The sequence below is a fragment of the Simochromis diagramma genome, unplaced genomic scaffold, assembly GCF_900408965.1.
Source record: "Simochromis diagramma unplaced genomic scaffold, fSimDia1.1 OVJJ01000585.1, whole genome shotgun sequence".
Classification (NCBI taxonomy): Eukaryota; Metazoa; Chordata; class Actinopteri; order Cichliformes; family Cichlidae; genus Simochromis; species Simochromis diagramma.
The window spans coordinates 6301818-6307817 of record NW_024387398.1 but is presented as its reverse complement, the minus strand read 5'-3'; positions in this window follow the sequence as shown (position 1 = coordinate 6307817).

Sequence of the window (6000 nt, the reverse complement as noted above, 5' to 3'; positions counted from 1 at the left end):
AGGATCATAAAAATATTGCTTCTATACTCATCATCTAAATATTTAACTATTACCTGACAATGATGAGTGGTGGAATTTTTTAGAATTATTCTTTAGTAAAGGTAGCAATAAAACATTATGAAAACACCTCACTACACATAAAATCAAAAGTAAAAGTTCTTTTTCTTCAGAAAGATGTTCACAATTGGTGTTTTATGGATTAATGTTACTGTTGTTGATGTTTAAGGTTAAGCTCATTTACTTCATATTGTTAATCTACAATACATCGTGTTCTATAAAATATGTTTGTAGTGTGGCTGTCCTCTGAAGATATGTTATCTCTAAAAGCTGTTAATCAGCCCAGAAGCACAAGCCTACAGCCTCTTTTAAAAATGTATATTAAAAACACATATAAAAATGAAAGTGGTATATTAGCAGAACAGCTGGTTACATTGCCTACCACGCTGGTCTTTCATAGGTTTCTTATCAGACAACAAATTTATCCACAATGCCCATGGACAAACAACCAGAAAAAAGCTCATGGCCTCCTAGCTTGACAAAAACAAAAATAATTTGGCAAGCTAAAGCCATTGTTAAGGTGATACATACATGCTCACCAAATGCTGGCCCAATACAGGTTCCAGTGCCTCATAGCATCAAGCAGAGTTAATTTTGCTTTCAGAGACAATGGCCAGCTGCGGCCACAAGACAACTTTATAACAGCTTTATAACATTAACATTTGAGCTTAAAAGAGAGCAATTCTGTTTACTTTGGTATGAATTAATTGCTATCAATTTTTAGAATTTACTAGCCAAGCACTGTTTGTCTTTCTTGCCTTGACAGAACACCACTCCCAGAAAGCTTACACTTGGGGGAAAAAAAGGATATGTGAAAAGCCCAGTTTCTCTCCCTCTTTGGCATACATGCATCTAGTCAAGACATCATCACATTTTAACACACTATATAGCCTTTAGGGTCTCAGACCAAACATGAAATTTAATGTATTAGTTCATGAGAAATTGTCCCCTTTCTTTTATGACAAATTAAAGCTGTGCATTTCATTGGAGGTATGTTTCATACATGTTTTGAGCCATATATAAAGGTTGCTAGCATTTTCACAGAAAAGGACCTACTGAAACACTTTGTAATCACTGTACTTTAACCTATGATCTTTCCAAAAACAAGTTGTTATTGTATCTATTATAACTAAATAGTGAATGACAACCAAAGTAAAACTCAGGTGTGCAGAGTGACCTTGTGTGAGATTCATACTGTAGTCTAATGATATGGTAAGTTTAACGTACTGTAACTTATGGCACTGCCACCACCTCCTGCTTCCACGTGTGGCATTTGCTGGAGGGGCTAATTGTAAGCTATATCATTTATGTCCATGATCATTAATGAAAGGATGATCTATGACATGATGATTCATGATTCCTTTTAGTTTTGAGTTTTGCTCTTTATTTATTTTGAGAATTAGGTTGTATGTATTGTTTATATTTCTGTGCTTTATTTATTTCACCTCTTCTCTGTTTGTATGAGTCTTTTTAGGTTCTAGGTTATTCTTTGTTATTTTTGCTCTCTGTGTGCCTGGCTTACTTCATAGAATTGTTGTTCTAAATTAGTGTTGTGTGTTTAGAAGTTTTCAAGTCTTGTTTATTTCTCTTTGACTTCTTTTTTTTTCTATCTTAGTTGTCTAAGTCTGATCTCTTTTGCTCTTCTTTATACACTGAGTTTTCAATTCTTGTTATGGATTTCAATTCTTAGTGCAATTCTTAGTTATTGATGCGTCTTTCTGTGTTTTCTCATCTCTGGCTTCATGTGCAATGTGAGTCTTCTTTGTCACATTCAGTATGTTTTCTTGTTGCTGTTGTTAAGTGTCTGTATTTCTGTCTGTGTCTGTTTCCTTTAGTTACTTCCTGTATTTTACTTTAAAAAGTTAAATTTCCTTTCAAGTCGGATGTATTTTTACTTCCTGTGCCTCCTCTCCCTGATTTTCTGATTGTTTTCAGCTGTTCTCATTACTCACCTGTTTTCTGTTAGCCCATGCGCCACTATATAAATAGCACCAATCCTCTTTGTTCTTCTTTGTCATGTTGTACTTTTGTAGTCTGCTTACTTGTTTCCTCCTTACTCCCTTAGTGACTTCCTTGTATCCCTAGTGTTCTTAGTAATCCTTGTGATCCTCATTCAGCTTTTTGGTCTGCATTTTTTCACTCTCCAAAATATACCACTGTATCTTTTTCCTATCTTCAATGAATGCATTTTGACAAAAGTTTTCATTGCATTCTTTTTAATATATTACAGCTTTAGGGATCTCAGTTTTCCTTCTACAACAATAATATGATCACCGAGGCCTACACATGTAACACATAAAACTATGTGTTACATGTGTACATTATGAGTACGTTTGCCCACACAATTAGTACTTAATCAGTAACACTGATCTATGCATGCTGAAGACATTCATAACAATTTATATTAATTCTAGTAAATTTACATTTGGTGATTTATTACACACAATAGCTAGGTCATTTAATTTTTTCGTCAAGATACAGGTACAGAAGAAACAGTCAATATTAAGGTCTTCAATAAAATGTATCTCTCTGTCAGTATCAGTTACTAAGTGTAGCATTGTTCATATGGCCTCAAGGTACAGTATATTACAACTTGTATATATACTATAACATCAGAACAATAAAACAGGTGTCAGATAAGGTAAATGGACTGCAATACTTCCATCCCTGGTACACTTAGGTGTACCTTCTTATTTTGACTGGTACATGATCTTGAACATAAAACACTACACTTCCACCACATTTATTTCTAACCTGTCTATAGTATACTATACCCTTGTATTGCAATCTCAGTATCATCCACAGCGCTGTGATTCAAAAAGATAAATATTATGTAAAGTAATTTCCAAACAGCACAGATTTAATCATTGGCCTTAAAAAGGACTGCCAAGGTTTTTCTTTGGTCTTAAAATGAGCTAAATTAGGGCTGTTCGATATAACAATATATATCGGATGTTTCATTTTATGCTATCGTTTGTTTCGTGGTGTCGCAAAATAAACTGTTTACGGCAATATTTTTTCATGGTTTTGATGGTCACTGTAGTGGCTATATTAATTTCTTAAAGTTCTCTCTTTCTCTTATATTTATTATAACCACACTACAGACGGACAAGCCCCTGTTTTTATGCGTTGTGACGGTAACAGCATCGCGTGTCCGCTTGTTTATGTTCCACATAAACCTTTCACAATAAAGCTCAAGATCCTGTTGAGACTTTTCAAAATAAACTGAATCACGTGAAAGAGCAGATTATTTACGGATGAGAATTAAAAAGGAGTCGCCAGGTGCTAAAAAATAAACCTTAGGCTCAAACGTTAGAACAGGCTTTTCCCCGCAGCACGCCGTGTAATAAATACTCACAAAGAAAACGGCGGCCGTTACAACTTATGTCTAAAAATGTATAGTTTCATGCATCGGTTAAAACACTCGACTCCAGCTACATGACACGCAGCTAGAAACACTTCCCGCGATTCACAGAATTTACAGAAAATGTTACATTTTTGTGATTTATATCGTTATCGGACGATGGAATTCTTATATCGGGATATGAGATTTTGGTCATATTGCACAGCCCTAAGCTAAATTCATTACAATTAATTACAGTGTAATAATTTGGCTTCTCAGGTAAAAGCTAAACTCTTTTCTTCCTCAGTTGTCCTTATTTATGTACACAGTGGCATTTTTTAGATGGCCTCTCACCTTTTTCATGAATTTCATGGCTCTTTCTGAGTCTCTTCAAAATTTTCCCAAAGGGCTGATGATACTTTTAAAATGTACGCTATGATATACACAGTTGTTACATTGCTTAATTGCCCTTTGGGAAACATGGCGGCACTCCTGTCAAGTTAGAAGTGTGGCTCATCAATAACAGGCTACTGACAACAAGGTAGGAGTTGGTGTTAGTATAGGTCACAGATGCCCCATAGACCTGCCAAGTTGATCTCTGTAAATAAATGTCTGATAAATAAAAATAACAAAAGCCAGTCTGCACCTGTCTCTGCCTGCAATGATTGTAACCTAACTACTCAATGGTCATTTGTCAGAAACTCACCGATATCTTATTTTTGGTGTATCCTGAAATCTTTAAATCATGTTCAGAGCCCCAAGGACACATTAACCCAAACACCCTGGAGAGGACAGAGGAGAAAACAGGTGAGATTTTGCCAAAGCATAAATCCACTTGTACTAAAATCAGCACCCTTATTCACAATTATTGCACAAATACATTTAACCAAGCTTTTTCCCCAACCACATGATATTAAGTTACATTTGTAGCTAATATTGTCTTTTTATCTTACAGCATCTGTCCACCATATACTGCTCACGCAGCCAGAAAACAGAATCGTACAAATTGCTGAAATGCTCAATAAGTGTGCCTTTCTCTTGTTTTGTATATATCCCCTTGATTGTATATATTTCTCATGTTTGTTATTTATTCCTGCTGTCTTGCTATTTATATTTTATTCCTGCACAGTTGGTGTGGAGCACATATACATGTACAGCGACAATAAAGAGCTATTCTATTCTGTTCTATTCTGCTACTCTAGTTAGTCAAGTGTACTTATTGAGTTTTGAGTTTAAGATCTGCCAATTTATAGTTTGTAATGTTAAAAACAGTTGTTGTTTTTTCTCAAGTGCAGATTACCAACTAAAGTGTGAATATGCTGAGAAAAGTGTTCACTGTTACTTAAAACAAAATACAATTTACTCTGAACCAGTAATAAACCATTTCTTTGTTGCATTGGAGCGTGTTGACCTTCTGTCTACCTGAACACAAAGGAAAGGAAAAAGAGGAGGAAAGGTATTCAGTTTTAAACTGGCTCTGACAGATCTGTCTTTTCAGAAAGAAGAAAAAGCACCTATCTGATGAAATGCTGCAAGAGAGAACAGAGCAAAGTGTGTATACGTTTTTATGTTTTAGTTAAAATTGTGTTTTACAAAACATAAAAACTCAGCAAGAGGGAAAAAACGACACTCTTATTTTTCTTAAACAACGCCATAGGAAGTGGAAATAACACGACAGAATCTCCCACTTTCTCTTTATCCTGCCAAAATGCAGCCGAAGAGATTTGATGCATTTAGAGTTGAACATTTTCACAGAATCATAGAAGTGCTATTGAGGATGTTGTACCTCTGAAGTATAATAGCTACGGATAGCTTTAATGGCACAAAATGCACCACTATGCAATTACGCAGCAAGTGATATATAGACCTGTCAGGAAAATATCCCAAATCAGGTCAGTTTTGCACTCAAGGCAAATGGACAGCTCTGGCCTAGACAAATTTAATCAGTGTCTGATTTACAACCTCTAACCACTTAATGTCCCAGCGCCACATTCACATCATATAGCCATTTGTTTTTCTATCAAACATCTACAATAAATCTATTGAGAGAAGAGGATGGGGATGCATTTCATTCTTTTCCTTTCTGCTCCCAGGTCAAAAAGACAGAAAGAGAGAGCACAGCCTGACATACAGCATCATGATGTGCTGGTCTAAGGACTTTTTTTTTTTACATTTGATACCTGGCAATTACCTTGTCTTTGAACATTGGCAGCTAATTTACAGGTAGTGGAATTGCAAGCTACAGAATACATTACCAAAAAAACTGAAATGTGAAATGATGGATTCTAGTCTTTGTAGCTTTGTCCAAAGGTAATAATCAATTTATTAGCTTCTCTGGGGTTTTTTTTACTAACTATTTTACCTTACTGGTTAACTTGTTTGTAGCCAGAGGGGAAGGATGCTGCAGTTTTTAATCACACCCCAGATGGCACTGCTACTTTTGGGATACCCCTGTGAGGAACAGTGTAGAGAGAGCACAACATTATTTTGGTATGAGATTAACATGATGTGCCTTTCAGGGTCCCAGCCTCTCACCCTATGGTAGCTGGAATCGATTTCACCCCCCACATCACTGATAAACATAAGAAGCAGAAGAGAAT